We start from the raw sequence: 23,944 nt of genomic DNA on the forward strand, positions 1-23,944 counted from the left end.
GATGGAAGGGGGAGTTGGTTACAGAAGGTGGGTCAGATTGAGAGGGGGAGGGTGGCGGAGAGGTGGGTTGGGCCACAGAGGGGGAGGGGGGCATAGAGGGGGATTGGGAAAGCGAGGGGGAGAGTGGCGGAGAGGTGGGTTGGGCCACAGAGGGGGAGGGGGGCAGAGACAAGATTGGGAAAGACAGGGGGAGGGTGGCGGAGAGGTGGGTTGGGCCACAGAGGGGGAGGGGGGCAGAGAGGGGGTTTGGGAAAGAGAGGGGGAGTGGGGCGGAGAAGGGGATTGGGAAAGAGAGGGGGAGGGGGGCGGAGAGGGGGATTGGGCCACAGAGGGGGAGGGGGGCGGAGAAGGGGATTGTGAAAGAGAGGGGGAGTGGGGCGGAGAAGGGGATTGGGAAAGAGATGGGGAGGGGGCGGAGAGGGGGATTGGGCCACAGAAGGGGAGGGGGCGGAGAAGGGGATTGGTCTGGCCTAGAAATTGGCGGCCTTCGACCCGCTGCTTGCCATTGTGCTTGCTCTAGAATGACATATGTAATAATTAGGTTGTGGCCAAATAAAAACAAACCATCAGCATTTTAAAATTACATTGTTCTGTCCCATGATGATAAAGACACAGAGCAAGTTATTGTGTTCAGCCGACAGCCTGTGTACCAACTCAGTACAACAACATTAACTTTTTCACAAGCACTTTGCTACACAGTCAGTACTGCAAGCCATAACCACACACAATGTGGAAACTTGTCATGTTTGTTCTACAATAGTGTAATTACACAGTCTGCAAATTTTCTCACTATATAACTTCTTAGTGAAAATGTGCAGTATGTACATTTTAAGTTTTAGCTACTAATCTCAGTGTTTTAAACATATTTAATGTAATGTGTTTAACTTACTGCGTCTATGTCGACTGCGAATTTGTTGGCGCAGTTCCACCAACAGCTCCGGCGTGCGGCGGCGAAGATCACTCCACCATCTTTCCAGTTGGATTATTGAGCGCCGTGTCCGGGTGCGTGTCCGCAGTATGCGGCGGACCTCCGCGTAGGCCTCGCGCTTAACCCTATTGGGTATAAAGGGCCCTGCGTGGCCTACGCAGCGGTCCATGACCGCTATTAAAACGCGCAACTACCGGCGACTAAAGGCAGCTGCGCGCATGGTGCCAATGGCGTTTTCCATACATGGGCATATATTTATAGTGTGTGGTGGCATTTGATTGGTTGTAATTGTATGGTGTCATCTGTATTAAACTTTATTGATATGTGTACATTAATGTGCAGGACAGTGTGTACAGTTCACAACTGCGGAGATTCGCACCCGCGGACACACACACACACACACACACACACACACACACAATTATTATTTGAAATTTGTATTCAAAAGTCATGCTTCTAAATTAATAGCATTGTTGGTTTGTAGGATAAAAGCAAAAACAAACAAACATGACAATGTTTAGAAATATGTCTCTAGATAGTTCTATAGATACATACACACACATATACCAATCATATATGGCCGCTATTCCAAAAAATATAAGTCTACATATATATATATATATATATATATATATATAGATATATATATATAGATATATATATAGATAAAAATGTATCTAAATATATATAGAGAGAGAAATATATATATATATATAGAGAGAGAGGGAGAGAGAGAGAGCACAAAAAAAAAAACACAACTAAGTGTTTCAATCTGTGTACTCACCACATTTTGCAGGAAGGATCAGCTACACAAAGTCACAAAGTTTAAGTTTTTTAGGATCAGATGTTGTGTTTTTATTTTGGTAAACAGATGCACAAGCCAAACATAAAAAAAAAATATATATATATATATTTTTGGTTAATAACACAATTACCCCAAATTACAAACTAAACACAAAAAAAAACCCCATTGTCTAAAACAATCTTACACAACAAACATGATAAGGAGAACATTACAGATTAATTCTGTACTGAAACAATAATAAATACAAAACACAAGCAACACACTCTGAACTTTACCAAGCAACCTAAATGCCATCAGTCCAAAAAACTAAACACGTACAGACAGTTTTGGGAGACAAAACAAAATAAAAAATACCTGAAATAATCCCGCACAATTCAAGCCCTTACAGCAGGCATATCCAAACTGCGGCCCTCCAGCTGTTGTGAAACTACATATCCCAGCATGCCCTGACACAGTTTTGCTGTCAGAGAATGCTAAAGCTGTGTCAGGGCATGCTGGGATGTGTAGTTTCTCAACAGCTGGAGGGCCACAGTTTGGACATGCCTGCCTTACAGCATTCCCCCGGCGGTACACACTCCCTCCCACTGAATGTCCGGCCAACCCCTGGCTCCTCATCCGGCAATTCCTCTGTGTGGGGAAGCTCTACGCGACTCCTTACAGCGATGTTATGTAGGATAACGCACAGGACCACAATTTTACTTACCATCTCCGGCAAATACATGATGTCGCCACCAGTGCGGTGGAGCACATGAAAACGCCCTTTAAGAACACCAATCGTGCGCTCCACCAGCTGTCTAGTGGCAGTAAGCGTGGAGTTAAATGCCGACTGTGGTCCTGGCCTGGGTTTACTGTAAGGAGTCATGAGCCAGGGGGTGCAAGGATATCCACGGTCTCCTGTTTGATAATATGAGAAGAGAAAAAGGATAAAAGCAACATTAAACAAGGTAATTACCACAATATGACTGTTCCAATAATGAAATTTCAAAAACTCACCCAATAGCCACATGTCTTGGCCTTCCATCGTTCTTAATCTTTGCCATATCCGTGATTGTCTAATAACATGGGCATCATGGGAGTTCCCAGGGAACTTAGCATTCAGGGACAGGATCTTTAGGGATGGGCCACAAACAACCATTACATTCAGAGAATGAAACAGTTTTCTGTTTCTAAAGATTTCTTCATTATGTCTTGGCGCAACAATGGCAACATGTGTCCCATCCACAACCCCAATAACGTGTGGGAAGCGACTACCCCCTTCCTGAAATTGCCGCTTCACCACAGCCAGGGCACCAGCATCCAAAGGCATTGATATAAATTGCTTTACTCAGGTTATGAATGCTTGGCTGACATGCCGCAGGACCTTACTGAACTGGCCCTGCGACATGCCAACCAGATCACCAACTACATGCTGGTATGAAGCAGTGGCCAAAAAATGTAACACAGCAAGGAATTGTGTCAATGCTGGTATTGCTGTAGGATACCTAATGGATTGTTCTAGATCACTCTCTATTATGGAGAGAGGGTCTAGGATTAGATGAGGTGGCAGTCTGTATCTGCGCAACACAACATCATCAGGCATCCCAAAAAGGAGGACAAGGGTACAGGAAATTGGTGGCCTTGCACGCCTCCGTTGCCTTGGAGGATGAGGAGCCGGTTGGGGTTGGAGGGCTTGCGCCAGTTGGGGTGGGAGTGCTTCCGTAGGTTGGGGTGGGAAGGCTTCCGCTGCCACATGTATGGACATCACCAACTTCAAATGAAGGTAAGAATCATTAAAACACACAATCAACAACACACATTGTAAAAAAAAAAAAAAGTGTATGGGTGTTCACTTACTGCAGGAGCGTACTCCATATCTTCATGATGAAAATACGGAACAATAAACCCCCCAAAAAACCATTAAGCCACAGTTAGCTACGTAGCTACAACATAGGTTAACATCACAAATAACAATTTAATTTTAATATTAAACATACCCATATAATTACTGCAACAAGATATGAATTAACTACTAAGTATGAATTTTATTTTAACAAAAAAACAAAAAAAAAAATGGTAATAGGCCACTTACCTGCTCAGAAAAAAAAGGAAACTTGGCTTCAATAAGGAACCAAAAACAGTCCTTCTTCGACAAAAGAAAGATATAAGGTCCAAATCATACAATACAGCAACCTGCAAGAGAGAGAAAAGGCCAATAAGAAAAACTACACACACACTGCCAGCACTAGAACGGGCACACTGCAAATGACATGTAACATAACTATTAGATACTACATGTAAACAAAGATAATAAAATAAACATTAAACACCATACAAAATGAACAAATTAAAAACCACTACAAAGGAGCATTGCACACCCACACACAGTGCCGTAACGACGTGTGTGCCGAGTGTGCGCCGCCCACAGCGCATGGGCACTGCAGGCGCAACCGGCACACTCGCTCTCCGCTCTCCCCCCTCCCCCGCCGCCTCCTCCCGCAGCCAGTGCACAATGTAATTAGTTTGCGGCCACCGCCCACCCGCCCTCTCACCTGCAGGTGATGTGCAGAGCTCCGATCTCCGGAGCTCTGCCTTGAACTCGGCGGCGGGAGCCGGAAGAAGCATAGGAGCGGACCGAGGCAATGTGCGGTGAGTAATAGAGACGGAGGCGGAGGTTACAAGTGGCAGCCGCAGCATAACGCACACTTAGCTCGGCACTGGCAGCTCCACACTGACACACACTGTTCCCTACACCCCAGTCTCTCTGCTCCCCTCAGTGTCACCCACTTGCTCTGCTCCTCAGTGTCACCCACTTGCTCTGCTCCCCTCAGTGTCACCCACTTGCTCTGTTCCCCTTACTCACTGCTCCCTACACTCACCCTCTCTGCTCCCTATATCTGCTCTCTGCTCCCTACACACACTTGCTCTGTTCCCCTTATTCACTGCTCCCTACACTCACCCTCTCTGCTCCCTATACCCACTCTCTGCTCCCTACACACACTTGCTCTGTTCCCCTTACTCACTGCTCCCTACACTCACCCTCTCTGCTCCCTATACCCGCTCTCTGCTCCCTACACACACTTGCTCTGTTCCCCTTACTCACTGCTCACTACACTCACCCTCTCTGCTCCCTACACCCGCTATCTGCTCCCTATACCCACTCTCTGCTCCCTACACACACTTGCTCTGTTCCCATCACTCACTGCTCCCTACACTCACCCTCTCTGCTCCCTATACCCGCTCTCTGCTCCCTACACACACTTGCTCTGTTCCCCTTACTCACTGCTCCCTACACTCACCCTCTCTGCTCCCTATACCCGCTCTCTGCTCCCTACACACACTTGCTCTATTCCCCTTACTCACTGCTCCCTACACTCACCCTCTCTGCTCCCTACACCCGCTATCTGCTCCCTATACCCGCTCTCTGCTCCCTACACACACTTGCTCTGTTCCCATCACTCACTGCTCCCTACACTCACCCTCTCTGCTCCCTATACCCGCTCTCTGCTCCCTACACACACTTGCTCTGTTCCCCTTACTCACTGCTCCCTACACTCACCCTCTCTGCTCCCTATACCCGCTCTCTGCTCCCTACACACACTTGCTCTGTTCCCCTTACTCACTGCTCCCTACACTCACCCTCTCTGCTCCCTACACCCACTATCTGCTCCCTACCCCCGCTCTCTGCTCCCTACACCCACTTGCTCTGTTCCCCTCACTCTCTGCTCCCTACACCCACCCTCTCTGCTCCGTACACCCACCCGCTCTGCTCCGTACACCCACCCGCTCTGCTCCGTACACCCACCCGCTCTGCTCCCTACACCCACCCTCTCTGCTCCCTACACCCACCATCTCTGCTCCTCACACTCACTGCTTCCTACACCCACTCTCTGCTCCCCTCACTCTCTGCTCCCTACACCCACCCTCTCTGCTCCCTACACCCACCCTCTTTGCTCCCTACACCCACCCTCTTTGCTCCTCACACTCACTGCTTCCTACACCCACTCTCTGCTCCCCTCACTCACTGCTTCCTACACCCACTCTCTCTGCTCCTCACACTCACTGCTTCCTACACCAACTCTCTGCTCCCCTCACTCCCTGATCCCTACACCCACTCTCTCTGCTACCCTTTCTGCTCCCTAACTGCATCACGCCGGGGGAGCGGCTGCGGGGGAGAGAGGATGGAGGAGCAGCAGCTCTGGTTGCCGAGTCCCGGGACATAAATGTTCGCCTCTGGATGCCGGATCGCCACCCCCTGCAACTCGGGAGAGACTGCACTGCGAGGAGCTGAGAGCTGGGGGAGGAGGAGGAGGAGGCCAGGAAGGAGAAGAAGAGAGGCCTGCCACTCTGCCAGCTGTTCACAGTTAAGTATAATACTTACACACACAAACACTGTCACACTCTCACACACACACACTTACACACACACACACACACACACACACACACACACACACACACACACTTACACTCACTTTCTCTCTCTATCTCTCTCTCTCATGTAAAACGGGGGACTCTGCTTCCTAATGTGTAAAATGAGACTCTGCCTACTTAATGTGTAAAAAGAGGAATCTGCTGCCTAATGTGTAAACAGGGGACCCTGCATGCTGAATGTGTAAAAAGGAGGCCTCTGCTGCCATAATGTGTAAAAAAGGGGACTCTCTGCCAGGGCCGGTGCTAGGGTGTTCGGCGCCCTCCTGCAAACTATAAATTTTGCGCCCTCCTATGGCCACATCATAGTCATTGGCCTAAATTTATTAAGCCTTAAAAAGTGATAATGTGGAGACAGATAAAGGGGGAAAATTCATTTATGTCCTGATTTTTCGGCTAGCTGAAAAATCCGGACATAGCTATTCAATGCTACCCGTTTTTTACCACATTTCCACTGGTGCAGATTCGCCTTTTTAAAAAGGCGAATCTGCATCCACAGAAAATAGTCAAAAACGGACATGTTTTCGACAAAAACACGTGTATCTGCAAATAATTCGCCAATCCATGTGTTTACCGACATTTCCAAATTTTTTGACAGTCGAAAAAATAAGAATTTACTTACCGATAATTCTATTTCTCGTAGTCCGTAGTGGATGCTGGGAACTCCGTAAGGACCATGGGGAATAGCGGCTCCGCAGGAGACAGGGCACTACTAAAGAAAGCTTTAGGATCACCTGGTGTGCACTGGCTCCTCCCCCTATGACCCTCCTCCAAGCCTCAGTTAGGATAATGTGCCCGGACGAGCGTACACAATAAGGAAGGATTTTGAATCCCGGGTAAGACTCATACCAGCCACACCAATCACACTGTACAACTTGTGATCTGAACCCAGTTAACAGCATGATAATAGAGAAGCCTCTCGAAAAGATGGCTCACTACAACAATAACCCGAATTTTTTGGTAACAATAATTATGTACCAGTATTGCAGACAATCCGCACTTGGGATGGGCGCCCAGCATCCACTACGGACTACGAGAAATAGAATTATCGGTAAGTAAATTCTTATTTTCTCTGACGTCCTAGTGGATGCTGGGAACTCCGTAAGGACCATGGGGATTATACCAAAGCTCCCAAACGGGCGGGAGAGTGCGGATGACTCTGCAGCCCCCAATGAGAGAACTCCCGGTCCTCCTCAGCCAGGGTATCAAATTTGTAGAATTTTACAAACGTATTTGCTCCTGACCAAGTAACTGCTCGGCAAAGTTGTAAAGCCGAGACCCCTCGGGCAGCTGCCCAAGATGAGCCCACCTTCCTTGTGGAGTGGGCATTTACAGATTTTTGGCTGTGGCAGGCCTGCCACAGAATGTGCAAGTTGAATTGTACTACAAATCCAACGAGCAATAGTCTGCTTAGAAGCAGGAGCACCCAGCTAGTTGGGTGCATAGAGGATAAACAGCGAGTCAGATTTCCTGACTCCAGCCGTCCTGGAAACATATATTTTCCGGGTCCTGACAACGTCTAGCAACTTGGAGTCCTCCAAGTCCCTAGTAGCCGCAGGCACCACAATAGGTTTGGTTCAGGTGAACGCTGAAACCACCTTAGGGAGAAACTGAGGACGAGTCCTCAATTCCGCCCTGTCCGAATGGAAAATCAGATAAGGGCTTTTACAGGATAAAGCCACCAATTCTGACACTTGCCTGGCCCAGGCCAGAGCCAACAGCATGACCACTTTTTCTGTGAGATATTTTAACTCCACAGATTTAAGTGTGTCAAACCAATGTGACTTTTGGAACCCAAAAACCACCTGGAGATCCCAAAAGTGCCACTAAAGGCACAAAAGGAGGCTGTATATGCAGTACCCCTTTAACAAATGTCTGAACTTCAGGGACTGAAGCTAGTTCTTTTTTGGAAGAAAATTGACAGAGCCGAAATTTGAACCTTAATGGACCCCAATTTCAGGCCCATAGATACTCCTGTTTGCAGGAAATGTAGGAATCGACCCAGTTGAATTTCCTCCGTCGAGCCTTACTGGCCTCGCACCACGCAACATATTTTCGCCAAATGCGGTGATAATGTTTTGCGGTTACATCCTTCCTGGCTTTGATCAGGATAGGGATGACTTCATCCGGAATGCCTTTTTCCTTCAGGATCCGGCGTTCAACCGCCATGCCGTCAACGCAGCCGCGGTAAGTCTTGGAACAGACAAGGTCCTTGCTGGAGCAGGTCCCTTCTTAGAGGTAGAGGCTACGGATCCTCCGTGAGCATCTCTTGAAGTTCCGGTTACCAATTCCTTCTTGGCCAATCCGGAGCCACTAATATAGTGCTTACTCCTCTCCATCTTATCAATCTCAGTACCTTGGGTATGAGAGGCAGAGGAGGGAACCCATACACTGATTGGTACACCCACGGTGTTACCAGAGCATCTATAGCTATTGCCTGAGGGTCCCTTGACGTGGCGCAATACCTGTCGAGTTTTTCCCAACGGTTTATAATCATGTGGAAGACTTCTGGGTGAAGTCCTTACTCTCCCGGGTGGAGGTCGTGCTGAGGAAAACTGCTTCCCAGTTGTCCACTCCCGGAATAAAAACTGCTGACAGTGCTATCACATGGTTTTTCGCCCCGCGAAGAATCCTTGCAGCTTCTGCCATTGCCCTCCTGCTTCTTGTGGCACCCTGTCTGTTTACGTGGGTGACTGCCGTAATGTTGTCCGACTGGATCAACACCGGCTGACCTTGAAGCAGAGGTCTTGCTAAGCTTAGAGCATTGAAAATGGCCCTTAGCTTCAGGACATTTATGTGAAGTGATGTCTCCAGGCTTGACCATAAGCCCTGGATATTCCTTCCCTGTGTGACTGCTCCCCAGCCTCGCAGGCTGGCATCCGTGGCCACCAGGACCCAGTCCCGCATGCCGAATCTGCGGCCCTCTAGAAGATGAGCACTCTGCAACCACCACAGGAGGGATACCCTTGTCCCTGGTGACAGGGTTATCCGCTGAAGCATCTGAAGATGCGACCCGGACCATTTGTCCAGTAGGTTCCACTGGAAAGTCTTGCGTGGAATCTGCCGAATGGGATTGCTTCGTAGGAAGCCACCATTTTTACCCAGAACCCTTGTGCATTGATGCACTGAGACTTGGTTCGGTTTTAGGAGGTTCCTGACTAGCTCGGATAACTCCCTGGCTTTCTCCTCCGGGAGAAACACCTTCTTTCTGGACTGTGTCCAGGATCATCCCTAGGAACAGAAGACAAGTCGTCGGAACCAGCTGCGATTTTGGAATATTGAGAATCCAATCGTGCTGCCGCAACACTACCTGAGGTATTGCTACACCGATCTCCAACTGTTCCCTGGATCTCACCCTTATCAGGGAATCGTCCAAGTAAAGGATAACTAAAATTCCCTTCCTTCGAAGGAATATCATCATTACGGTCATTACTTCAGTAAAGACCCGGGGTGCCGTGGACCATCCCTACGGCAGCGTCTGAACTGATAGTGACAGTTCTGTACCATAACCTGAGATACCCTTGGTGAGAAGGGTAAATTTTGACATGAAGGTAAGCATCCTTGATGTCCCGAGACATCATGTAGTCCCCTTCTTCCAGGTTTGCAATCACTGCTCTGAGTGACTCAATCTTGAATTTGAACCTCTGTATGTAAGTGTTCAAAGACTTTAGATTTTAGATTTTAAAATCGGTCTCACCGAGCCGTCTGGCTTCGGTACCACAATAGTGTGGAATAATACCCCGTTCCCCGTTGCAGGAGGGGTACCTTAATTATCACCTGCTGGGAATACAGCTTGTGAATGGCTTCCAAAACTGCCTCCGTGTCAGCGGGAGACGTCGGTAAAACAGACTTTTGGAAACGGCGAGGGGAATACATCTCGAATTCCAATTTGTACCCCTGAAATATTACCTGAAGGATCCAGGGGTCTACTTGCGAGTGAGCCCACTGCGCACTGAAATTCATTGAGAACGGGCCCCCACCGTGCCTGAACTTGTAAAGCCCTAGCGTCATACTGAGAGCTTGGCAGAGGCGGAAAAGGGTTTCTGTTCCTGGGAACTGGCTGATCTCTGCAGCCATTTTCCTCTCCCTCTGTCACGAGCAGAAAAGAGGAACCCTTTTGTCCGCTTGCCAACCAGGACTGCGCCTGATAATACGGCGTCTTATTTTGAGAGGCGACTTGGGGTACATCCCCTTTTTTTTTTTTTTTTTTTAAGGCAATACTTCCAAATGCCGTTTGGAATCCGCATCACCTGACCACTTTACTGGTATAATTGGACAACGCACTTATACTTGATGCCAGTCGGCAAATATTCCGCTGTGCATCATGCATATATAGAAATGCATCTTTTAATTGCTCTATAGGCAATAATATACTGTCCTTATCTAGGATATCAAATTTCCAGTCAGGGAATCCGACCATGCCAACCCAGCACTGCACATCCAGGCTGAGGCGATTGCTGGTCGCAGTATAACACCAGTATGTGTGTAAATACATTTTAGGATACCCTCCTGCTTTCTATCAGCAGGATCCCTAAGGGCGGCCATCTCCAGAGAGGGTAGAGCCCTTGTTCTTACAAGCGTGTGAGCGCCTTATCCCCCCTAGGGGGTGTTTCCCAACGCACCCTAACCTCTGGCGGGAAAAGGTATACTGCCAATAACTTTTTAGAAATTATCAATTGTTATCGGGGGGAAACCCACACATCATCACACACCTCATTTTATTTCTCAGATTCAGGAAAACTACAGGAAGTTTTTCCTCACCAAACATAATACCCCTTTTTTTTGGTAGTATTTATATTATCAGAAGAGTGTAAACTTTTTCCATTGCCTCAATCATGCAATGTGTGGCCCTATTGGAAATCACGGTTGTCTCTTCACCGTCGACACAGGAGTCAGTATCCGTGTCGGCGTCTGTATCTGAGGTAACGGGCGCTTTAGAGCCCCTGTATGAGACGTCTGGACATGCACAAGCTGAGTAGCCGGCTGTCTCATGTCAACCACTGTCTTTTATACAAAGCTGACACTGTCACGCAATTTCAACAGTACATCCACTCAGGTGTCGACCCCCCAGGGGGTGACAACACTATTACAGACACTCTACTCCGTCTCCTCATCATTTTTCTCCTCATACATGTCGACACAAACGTACCGACACACAGCACACACACAGGGAATGCTCTGATAGAGGACAGGACCCCACTAGCCCTTTGGGGAGACAGAGGGAGAGTTTGCCAGCACACACCAGAGCGCTATATATATACAGGGATAACCTTATATAAGTGTTTTTCCCTTTATAGCTGCTGTATTGTTTATACTGCGCCTAATTTGTGCCCCCCTCTCTTTTTTAACCCCTTTCTGTAGTGTAGTGACTGCAGGGGAGAGCCAGGGAGCTTCCCTCCAACTGAGCTGTGAGGGAAAATGGCGCCAGTGTGCTGAGGAGATAGGCTCCGCCCCTTTCTCTGCGTCCTTATCATCCGTTTTCTTGTATGTTTTGGCAGGGGTTAAATGCATCCATATAGCCCAGGAGTTATATGTGATGCATTTATTTTAGCCATAAAAGGTTTTTTATCGATTTATTGCGTCTCAGGGCGCTGCCCCCCCAGCGCCCTGCACCCTCAGTGACCGGAGTGTGAAGTGTGCTGAGAGCAATGGCGCACAGCTGCGGTGCTGTGCGCCTACCTTTATCTGAAGACAGGAAAGTCTTCTGCCGCCGATTTTTCCGGACCTCTTCGCTCTTCTGGCTCTGTAAGGGGGCCGGCGGCGCGGCTCCGGTGACCCATCCAGGCTGAACCTGTGATCGTCCCTCTGGAGCTAATGTCCAGTAGCCTAAGAAGCCCAATCCACTCTGCACGCAGGTGAGTTCGCTTCTTCTCCCCTTAGTCCCTCGATGCAGTGAGCCTGTTGCCAGCAGGTCTCACTGAAAATAATAAACCTAAACTAAAACTTTCACAAAGAGCTCAGGAGAGCCCCTAGTGTGCACCCTTCTCGTCGGGCACAGAAAATCTAACTGAGGCTTGGAGGAGGGTCATAGGGGGAGGAGCCAGTGCACACCAGGTGATCCTAAAGCTTTCTTTAGATGTGCCCTGTCTCCTGCGGAGCCGCTATTCCCCATGGTCCTTACGGAGTTCCCAGCATCCACTAGGACGTCAGAGAAATCGGCACTTTAATTGAATAGGTCGAATGTGAGTAAGACTTAACGGGCAAAAAGCGCTGATTTTCCGGCTGTTGGAAAATTTGGCACTATTTGAATACCCCCCATAGGGTGATAAAGTACCAGCCAATCACACACATTACACTACCGCTGCTACCCTGCACCCTCTCTCCCTACACACACTACCGCTGCTACCCAGCTCCCCTCACACACTACATTACACTACCGCTGCTACCCAGCTCCCCTCACACACTACATTACACTACCGCTGCTACCCAGCTCCCCTCACACACTACATTACACTACCGCTGCTACCCAGCTCCCCTCACACACTACATTATACTACTGCCACTACCCTGCACCCCCTTTCCCCGCACACACTACATTACACTTCCGCTGCTACCCTACACCCTCTCTCCCTACACACACTACATTACACTACTGCCACTACCCTGCTCCCCCTTTCCCCGCACACACTAGATTATACTACCGCTGCTACCCTGCACCCTCTCTCCCTACACACATTACATTATATTATTGCCACTACCCTGCACCCCCTTTCCCCGCACACACTACATTACACTACCGCTGCTACCCTGCACCCTCTCTCCCTACACACACTACATTACACTTCCGCTGCTACCCTGCACCCTCTCTCCCTACACACACTACATTACACTACCGCTGCTACCCAGCTCCCCTCACACACTACATTACACTACCGCTGCTACCCAGCTCCCCTCACACACTACATTATACTACTGCCACTACCCTGCACCCCCTTTCCCCGCACACACTACATTACACTACCGCTGCTACCCTGCACCCTCTCTCCCTACACACACTACATTACACTTCCGCTGCTACCCTGCACCCTCTCTCCCTACATTATACTACTGCCACTACCCAGCTCCCCTCTCCCCACACACACTACATTATACTACTGCCACTACCCAGCTCCCCTCTCCCCACACACACTACATTATACTACTGCCACTACCCTGCAACCCCTTTCCCCGCACACACTACATTACACTACCCTGCACCCTCTCTCCCTACACGCACTACATTACACTTCCGCTGCTACCCAGCACCCTCTCTCCCTACATTATACTACTGCCACTACCCAGCTCCCCTCTCCCCACACACACTACATTATACTACTGCCACTACCCAGCTCCCCTCTCCCCACACACACTACATTATACTACTGCCACTACCCTGCAACCCCTTTCCCCGCACACACTACATTACACTACCCTGCACCCTCTCTCCCTACACACACTACATTACACTACCGCTGCTACCCAGCTCCCCTCACACACTACATTACACTACCGCTGCTACCCAGCTCCCCTCACACACTACATTATACTACTGCCACTACCCTGCACCCCCTTTCCCCGCACACACTACATTACACTACCGCTGCTACCCTGCACCCTCTCTCCCTACACACACTACATTACACTTCCGCTGCTACCCTGCACCCTCTCTCCCTACATTATACTACTGCCACTACCCAGCTCCCCTCTCCCCACACACACTACATTATACTACTGCCACTACCCAGCTCCCCTCTCCCCACACACACTACATTATACTACTGCCACTACCCTGCAACCCCTTTCCCCGCACACACTACATTACACTACCCTGCACCCTCTCTCCCTACACGCACTACATTACACTTCCGCTGCTACCCAGCACCCTCTCTCCCTACATTATACTACTGCCACTACCCAGCTCCCCTCTCCCCACACACACTACATTATACTACTGCCACTACCCTGCAACCCCTTTCCCCGCACACACTACATTACACTACCCTGCACCCTCTCTCCCTACACGCACTACATTACACTTCCGCTGCTACCCAGCACCCTCTCTCCCTACATTATACTACTGCCACTACCCAGCTCCCCTCTCCCCACACACACTACATTATACTACTGCCACTACCCTGCAACCCCTTTCCCCGCACACACTACATTAAACTACCGCTGCTACCCTGCACCCTCTCTCCCTACACGCACTACATTACACTTCCGCTGCTACCCTGCACCCTCTCTCACTACATTATACTACTGCCACTACCCTGCTCCCCTCTCCCCACACACACTACATTATACTACTGCCACTACCCTGCAACCCCTTTCCCCGCACACACTACATTACACTACCCTGCACCCTCTCTCCCTACACGCACTACATTACACTTCCGCTGCTACCCAGCACCCTCTCTCCCTACATTATACTACTGCCACTACCCAGCTCCCCTCTCCCCACACACACTACATTATACTACTGCCACTACCCTGCAACCCCTTTCCCCGCACACACTACATTACACTACCCTGCACCCTCTCTCCCTACACGCACTACATTACACTTCCGCTGCTACCCAGCACCCTCTCTCCCTACATTATACTACTGCCACTACCCAGCTCCCCTCTCCCCACACACACTACATTATACTACTGCCACTACCCTGCAACCCCTTTCCCCGCACACACTACATTAAACTACCGCTGCTACCCTGCACCCTCTCTCCCTACACGCACTACATTACACTTCCGCTGCTACCCTGCACCCTCTCTCCCTACATTATACTACTGCCACTACCCAGCTCCCCTCTCCCCACACACACTACATTATACTACTGCCACTACCCTGCAACCCCTTTCCCCGCACACACTACATTACACTACCTCTGCTACCCTCCCCCTTTCCCCGCACACACTGCATTACACTTCCGCTGCTACCCTGCACCCTCTCTCCCTACATTATACTACTGCCACTACCCAGCTCCCCTCTCCCCACACACACTACATTATACTACTGTCACTACCCTGCAACCCCTTTCCCCGCACACACTACATTACACTACCGCTGCTACCCTGCACCCTCTCTCCCTACACGCACTACATTACACTACCGCCGCTACCCAGCACCCCTCCTCCCAGACAAACCACATGACAGTACTGCTGCTATCCTGGATTCCCCCCCCCCCCCCGCAGACTACCGCTGCTACCCTGCACCCCACACACGACACTGCCACTACCCTGCACCCTCTTTGTCTGCACAACTACACTATTGCTGCTACCCTGCATCCCTCTCCCCACACACTACAACGGACAGAGAATGCAGCAGCGGGGAACGACCGCCAGAGCAGGTGAACATTTCCCTTTTTCTTTCCTCCCACCGCTGGGTTTTCAAAGCAGAAAACCCAAATTGCAGCATACACTGTTACTATGCCACTTCTGCCCCCTCCCCCACCCCCCAGCACACATGAATATGGTACCCCTCCCCAGCACACATGAATATGGTACTCCCCCCACCCCCCATGAATATGGTACTCCCCCATCACACATGAACATGGTACTCCCCCCCCCTCCCCAGCACACATGAATATGGTACTCCCCCATCACATATGAACATGGTACTTCCCCCCCCTCCCCAGCACACACGAATATGGTACTCCCCCCACCCCCCAGCACACATGAATATGGTACTCCCCCCATCACACATGAACATGGTACTTCCCCCCCCTTCCCAGCACACATGAATATGGTACTCCCCCCATCACACATGAACATGGTACTTTCCCCCCCTCCCCAGCACACATGAATATGGTACTCCCCCCCCCCCTCCTCAGCACACATGAATATGGTACTCCCCCCCTCCCCCCTCCCCAGCACACATGAATATGGTACTCCCCCCCCCTCCTCAGCACACATGAATATGGTACTCCCCCCCCCCCCCCTCTCCTCCTTTGTTTATCAGCAGAATAATTTACCTCAGTCAGCTCCTCTGTGGCTGGCTACTAGGGCTGCAGGCTGCTACACTGGCTGGCTGTTCCTCTTCACACGACAGCTTGCTCCTCCAGAGTCCAGAGTCAGACAGTGCACAGTCACGTGTGTATATCATGTGACTTCCTGTGTCCCCTATCTGACGCTTAAGATTGCTGTGTTGCTGTGTATTCAGTGACAGAGGGGAGGGAAGAGACGAGTTGGGGAGAGGCACCACTGTGCTTCTGTCTTCCACCTGACATGGGCAGCGGCCAGGAGCAAGGAGGAGAGAGGAGGGGGGCGTGACACACAGGACAGGAGGAGATCTGATCATACTGCCGGTGCCGCTACCTGAGGCTGTCACAGTGTGACAGGTGCAGCGACATCCAGCAGCAACATGGCGCATCAGCAAGGTAGCAGAGCGGGGAAGGCGCCTCTCCGTCCTGGCGCCTCCCTGCTTTGCGGACCTTGCTGAGCGGTTAGCGCCGGCTCTGCTCTCTGCTGCCCTAATGTGTAAAAAAGGGGACTCTCTGCTGCCCTAATGTGTAAAAAAGGGGACTCCCTGCTGCCCTAATGTGTAAAAAAGGGGACCCTCTGCTGCCGTAATGTGTAAAAAAGGGGACCCTCTGCTGCCGTAATGTGTAAAAAAGGGGACCCTCAGCTGCCGTAATGTGTAAAAAAGGAGACTCTGCCTGCCTAATGTGTAAAAAAGGGGGGCTTTGCTGCCATAATGTGTGAAAGGGAGCTCTGTGGCCATGCTCCTATAGTTTTGGCACGCGCCTGATGTGCGCAATGGCCCTGTTTTGTATATATGGGGAAGAGGGGGCGCCGATGCTGTTTCCTGCACACAGCGCTAAAATGTCTAGTTACGGCACTGCCCACACATCATTTGTTTTGTAATATACTAACTAATTTTTTGAAGAACAAAATAGTTGTATTAAATACGCCATCCGCAACACAACAGTAAGAAATGTGCAAGCTAACAAACGCACATTTTTATGCTATAAACTGCAATAAAAACTCACTCTGAAATGTGCTATGTACCACGTCCACCTTGCTTCTGTGTTGCTTCAGTATTTCTCATCATACACCCACTCACACAGGCTGCAGTCAAGACGTTTAAATAGCCAGTACAACAATTAGTGGAACTATTTGCATAATTGACACCTGTGCGAATTACCGCACTGGAAATCACACGCAGCTATAAATCGCAAGACAGCTGTGCAAACACACATGCCACCAGCAACATGGCTACACGTGAGCAAATGGCAGCAGAGATGGACATGGTGCTGCAGCAGATGTCCGCATTGACATCTAGGCGCCTTGCACTGCGGAGACAGATGCTGGAAGCTGCCAGTGCGGATGTTGAAATAGCAGGACCCAGTACTGTTGAAACCACATCTTCTGATACCCAGGAGTTAGGTGTGAATCCCCTGCCAGACATAGATACTGGGGAAACTGAGGGCGATTCTGGAATACCATCTCAAACCCAAAGTACACAAGCAGCTAGTGAAGAGGAAGATGGTAAGGAAGGACAGGACGATAGCTCACAGGCTACATCCAAAAAACGAAGAAGACAGCCCGCCTTCACTAAGAGGGAGTTACGTGTTTTGGTCACACAGGCCATGGACAAAATTCATAGAGGCAGCAAAAACATGGGTGCTGCAACCAAAGATCGAATCTGGAGGGACATCACTGATTCTGTTAATGAAGTCGGCTCAATTGTCCGCACCTCACAGGAAGTTAGAAGACGGTAAGTGTATATTGACACACCATTTTCTGGCCTAATTATTATTACAAACTTAGCTAGATGTGACGTTGCCTATAGCAACCAAATACATAACATGGGATAAATTTACTAAGATGGGAGTTATATTTAAGATGGGATGTTGCCCATAGCAACCAATCAGATTCTACTTCTCATTTATCTAGCACCTTCTAGAAGATAATACCTGGAATCTGATTGGTTGCTATGGGCAACATCCCATCTTAAATAGAACTCCTATCTTAGTAAATTTACCCCCATGTGTACTATCAAGAAAAACAGGTATTTATAACTTTTATGTCCCTTGCCCCTAATTCTAATCACATGTATATAGTTGGGCCGACTTCAAATCCCGCCTGAAGGGCAAGAGGTCTGTGGAGTGGAATGCCTCGAGGGCAACAGGGGGAGGGCCAGCTGCCACTGTGGAATACACAAATCTTGAGGAGCTGGCGATGGACTGTGTGAGCTACGAGGAGGCGGGTGGGGTGTCTCATATGGACACGGACCTGCCTGAAATAGTTAATCTACATGACTTGCCAGGTAAGTTTACACACATATTCCTAAAAAAGTAATTTAGTGTTTCCAAAAGTCTAATGTTGTTTTTTTCTTCCCTTTTTCCACTCATTCTTCTATTTGCTTTTAACATAACACAGCACAGGTAGGTGAGCAGGTAGAGTCAGAGGAGGGTTATGTGGCTGAGGCTGAGGTGGGGGGACCTAGTGTCTCTGCCAGTGTGGGACCACATATTCCATCAGTCCAGATTTCAACTGGCCCCCCCACCCAACCCTCTGCTATCCCGGACATCCTGTCTCAAATTGCCAGGTATGGTGAGAGCCTGAATGCTTTTCAGGATAGGATGATCCGGGAGGTTAGTCAGATACCTGTCCGGCTCACTGTGCACAGAACCAGTGTGGAGCAAGGTGTAGCTCAACTCTGCCAAGGTCTGGCAGAGATCAGGCAGGGCCAAGAGCAACTCGCCTCCTCGTTCCAAGAAATTGCCAATTCCATTCTGCAAGGGCTCCAGGACATCGCTGGCTGCCTTGCCCACAGTGGCAGAGAGCCAGCCACATCTGCTCCCTCCCCTCCCTCTGCCCAGGAAGAACATCCCACTGGGCAGGGCCCTCAAAGGTCACTTCGCAGACCGAGCCGTGAAGAACAACATCAGGCGGGGAAAAAGAAGAGAAAGTGATGTCTCTCCAGATGCCCAGCACCCATGTTTGAAATGTTGCCTCTATGTTTTTTTTTGTTTGCTTGTGTGGCCAGAATGTACAACTCCCTCAAGGTGAAAGGGGGTTGTTTTTTTATTTTAGATTTGTAGCCTGTGAGTTATTTTCCTGTACACTTGAGCCATCTTCCTCTTCCTAGTGTGCTGTGTATGTTAGGGTTGGTGTATTGGTTCCAGAATCGACCTCAGTTCCCCTAAAAGTATCGTCTGGCTGGGGGTTCACAACATATACTTAGTAAATATTATACTTCAGATTTTGACAGAAGATGGGGTTACCATAGTACTGGGTTCTGCTATGTCAAATTTGCCACTGGCAGCAGCTTGTTGCTATGTCCATCTTTGTATGTGATGCTCATTTGTAGCCATGTTGTGTTGCTGCTTTTCTTTTTTTTTTAAAGTAAAAAAAAAATTGAAAACACTTGTTTGTGTGTTTTATTAAAGGTTATGCACTCTTGAAAACTGTGCCCTGTAAACTTTAACATGGCATATTTACATTTGTGGAGCAAGGGAACAATAAGAACATTCTTACAAACATTGAATATTATAATGTTAAAAATGTATGCCTTGCACAACACTTAACTGGGCATATAAAATAAAAAAATTTTGGAATTGAACTTGGGTCACTAGGGGCAACATGGCATAGTATTAGATATGGACACATATCCCCCCCCCCAAAAAAAAAAAAAATTTTTTATTAAGTATCATTAAGTGTAGGCTGCATTATGTACCTCATATTATTTGGTATGTACAAAGGAATATGTCTATGTCTAGAATATTTAGCTGATGTAGTTTATAAGTTGGTTGATTCACACTTGATTTACTTGCAAAGTATTCAGCAAATAATTTAAACATGCAGTTAACATCAAAGGATTTTACCAAATAATTAAAAGTGCATTATTTGTGAGTGTGTCAGATTTAGACCTGGTAAAGGTACATTTGTTATGCGGGCATACAATTGCTGTTTGGAGTCATTTGTAACTGCAGTGTTTGGCAAGTAATTGCTCAACAGGTGAATTAATTTGCTAATTAATTGCTAAATAGGGCAGACACACGTGTAACAATACTTCGCAAGTGCTGAGTAGCTGCAGACTTACTCCTCGGCTGCGTTAACATAGCGAAAATTTGATGTGTACTTTTTACCATCGGATACGCATTTCTGCTCAAAACACGCCTACTGCCGTTTGCATACTCCCACACTAGCCGCCCACTTTCACGCCCATTTCGTTAGATAGCGAAGCCGAGCCTCTGCCACGCCTCTGTCACTCCCTGTTTTCGGTGATGTAGTACGAGCTAATTTTCAGTTAGTAATTTTGCACAAGCGTCGTATCGCTCCCTTTGCGCACGCGCATTTCTGCTTTTGCACATGCGCAGTTTGCGAATTTTTGCCATTTGCGATGCGATAACTCGGAATGAGGGCCAAAGTACGCACTGGGAAGGGCGCCCAGCATCCTCTACGGACTAGGAGAAAAGGATTTACCGGTAGGTTATTAAAATCCTATTTTCTCATACGTCCTAGAGGATGCTGGGGACGACATCAAGACCATTGGGTCTATACCAAAGCTCCAGTACGGGCGGGAGAGTGCGGATGACCCTGCAGCACCGATTGACCAAACTTTAGGTCCTCATCGGCCAAGGTGTCAAACTTGTAGAACTTAGCAAATGTGTTTGACCCTGACCAAGTAGCTGCTCGACAAAGTTGTAATGCTGAGACCCCCCGGGCAGCCGCCCAGGATGAGCCCACCTTCCTAGTGGAGTGGGCCTTTACCGACATCGGTAACGGCAATCCAGCCGTAGTATGAGCTTGCTGAATCGTATTTCTAATCCAGCGTGCAATAGTCTGCTTGGAAGCAGGACAGCCAATCTTATTGTGATCATACAGGACAAACAGAGCCTCTGTTTTCCGTATACGAGCTGTTCTAGCAACATAGAATTTCCAAGCTCTAACCACATCTAGAGACTTTGAATCAGTGAATGTGTCAGTAACTACTGGCACCACAATAGGTTGCTTTATGTGAAAAGCAGAAACCACCTTTGGAAGAAAATGTTGGTGAGTTCGCAACTCTGCCCTATCTTCATGGAAAATCAGGTAAGGGCTCTTGTGAGACAAGGCCCCCAATTTCGACACCCACCTTGCGGATGTCAATGCCAAAAGCATCACCACTTTCCAAGTGAGAAACTTCAACTCTATCTTTTGTAGAGGCTCAAACCAATCCGATTGAAGGAACTGCAATACAACGTTAAGGTCCCATGGTGCCACTGGAGGCACGAATGGAGGCTGGATGTGCAGAACCCCTTTCACGAAGGTCTGAACCTCTGGAAGAGAGGCCAATTGTTTTTGGAAGAACACTGACAAGGCCAAAATCTGGACCTTGATTGATCCCAATCGTAGGCCCGTCTCCACACCATCCTGCAAAAAATGGAGAAAACGTCCTAAGTGAAACTCTCCCATAGGAGCTTTCTTGGATTCACACCAAGACACATATTTTCTCCAAATACGGTGGTAATGTTTTGACGTTACTCCCTTTCTGGCCTGAATAAGGGTTGGGATGACCTCCTTATGAATACCCTTCCTGGCTAGGATATGGTGCTCAACAGCCATGCCATCAAACATAGCCGCGGTAAGTCTTGGTACACACACGGCCCCTGCTGCAGCAGGTCCTCCCGATGAGGAAGAGGCCGAGGATCTCCTATGAGTAACTGCTGAAGATCTGGGTACCAAGCCCTTCTTGGCCAGTCTGGGGCAATGAAGATTGCTCGAACCCTTGTCTTTCTTATGATCCTGAGTACTTTTGGGATCAGCGGAAGTGGAGGGAAAACATACACTGACGGAAACACCCACTGGGTCACCAGTACATCCACTGCTACTGCTTGAGGGTCTCTCAAATTGGAACAGTATCTCTGAAGCTTCTTGTTGAGACGAGACGCCATCATGTCTATTTGAGGAACTCCCCAAAGACTTGTCACCTCTGCGAAGACTTCTTGGTGGAGGCCCCACTCTCCTGGATGGAGATCGTGTCTGCTGAGGAAGTCTGCTTCCCAGTAGTCTACTCCCGGAAGGAATATTGCCGACAGAGCTTGTAGATGTTTTTCTGCCCAGCAGAGGATTTTTGTCACCTCTGCCATTGCCGCTCTGCTTTTCGTTCCGCCCTGCCTGTTTATGTATGCGACTGCTGTTACATTGTCCGCCTGGATCTGCACGGGACGGTCTTGAAGAAAATGTACCGCTTGTTGAAGGCCGTTGTAAATGGCTCTTAGCTCCAGAACGTTTATGTGAAGGCAGGCTTCCTGTTGTGACCAACGTCCCTGGAAGTTTTCTCCCTGAGAGACTGCTCCCCAGCCTCGGAGACTTGCATCCGTGATTACTAGGACCCAGTCCTGAATCCCAAACCTGTGTCCCTCTAGCAGGTGAGAGCTGTGCAACCACCACAGGAGCGAAATCCTGGTTTTTGACGACAGGATTATCTTTCTGTGCATGTGTAGGTGTGACCCCGACCACTTGTCCAACAGGTCCCACTGGAATACTCTGTCATGGAACCTGCCAAACTGTATGGCCTCGTAGGCCGCCACCATCTTCCCCAACAACCAAATGCACTGATGGATCGACACACTTGATGGTTTCAATATCTGTTTTACCATTTTCTGGATTTCCAGAGCCTTTTCCAGCGGAAGAAATACTCTCTGAACTTCTGTGTCCAGAATCATCCTGAGGAAAGACAATCTTGTCGTCGGTTCCAACTATGACTTTGTGTAATTTATGATCCACCCGTGTTGTTGGAGTATTGACAGGGAGAGGGATATGTTTTGTAATAACTGCTCCCTGGATCTCGCCTTTATCAGGAGGTCGTCCAGATAAGAGATTATATTGACTCCTTTCTGACGAAGGAGGACCATCATCTCCGCCATCACCTTGGTGAATACCCTCGGCGCCGTGGAGAAACCGAAAGGTAACGTCTGGAATTGGTAATGGCAATCCTGAATCGCGAATCTCAGATAAGCCTGGTGAGGAGGATGAATGGGAACATGCAAGTAAGCATCCTTTATGTTCACCGACACTAAGTAGTCCGCCTCCTCCAGACCGCCCGAAGTGATTCCATCTTGAACTTGAACCTTTTCAGGAAGAAATTCACATCTTTTAGATTTAGGATCAGTCTGACCGAGCCGTCCGGCTTCGGAACAACAAAGAGGCTTGAATAAAAACCCCGCCCTTGTTGTGACAACGGTACCAGGACTATAACCTGGTCTTGACATAATTTTTGGATTGCCGCTGTTACTGCTTCTCTCTCTGGCGGAGAAGCTGGCAAGGTCGATTTGAAAAATCGGCATGGGGGAACGTCTTGAAACTCTAGTTTGTATCCCTGGGATACTATTTGCAACACCCAGGGATCCAGGCCAGACAGAATCCAATCCTGGCTGAAGAGTTTGAGACATGCCCCCACCCGAGCAGCCTCCCACAAGCGAGTTCCAGCGTCATGCTGGGGATTTGGCAGAATTAGGGGTAGACTTCTGCTCTTGGGAACCTGGAGCCGGTGTGGGCTTCTTTCCTCTTCCCCTTCCCCTACCTGCAAAGAAGGGGGAACCTCTCGCCTTTTTGTATTTATTGGGCCGAAAGGACTGCATTTGCGGGTGATAGGTCTTTTTTGCCGGTGCAGGCGCAGAGAGCAAAAATGTTGACTTACCTGCGGTAGCCGCCGAGACTAACGCATCCAGTACATCGCCAAATAAGGCCTCACCTTTATATGGGAGAGCCTCCATATTTCTTTTGGAATCTGCATCCGCGTTCCACTGGCGAATCCATAACGCCCGCCTAGCCGATACTGCCATGGTAGCGGCTTGTGAACTCAAGAGTCCAATATCCTTCATTGCTTCCAGCAT

General features: G+C 48.9%; 1 long non-coding RNA gene across 1 annotated transcript; it reads right to left on the bottom strand.

The window, feature by feature from the left end:
• Positions 1 to 235: 235 nt before the first annotated feature.
• Positions 236 to 16,384, bottom strand: LOC134943438 (uncharacterized). Its single transcript, XR_010181532.1, has 3 exons — positions 16,091 to 16,384; positions 3,802 to 3,902; positions 236 to 516 (listed from the first exon to the last, which is right to left on the bottom strand). It is a non-coding gene; the product is annotated as an uncharacterized LOC134943438 (long non-coding RNA).
• Between the last annotated feature and the right edge of the window lie 7,560 nt (positions 16,385 to 23,944).

This window comes from Pseudophryne corroboree, chromosome 7 (genome assembly GCF_028390025.1).
Source record: "Pseudophryne corroboree isolate aPseCor3 chromosome 7, aPseCor3.hap2, whole genome shotgun sequence".
Lineage (NCBI taxonomy): Eukaryota > Metazoa > Chordata > Amphibia > Anura > Myobatrachidae > Pseudophryne > Pseudophryne corroboree.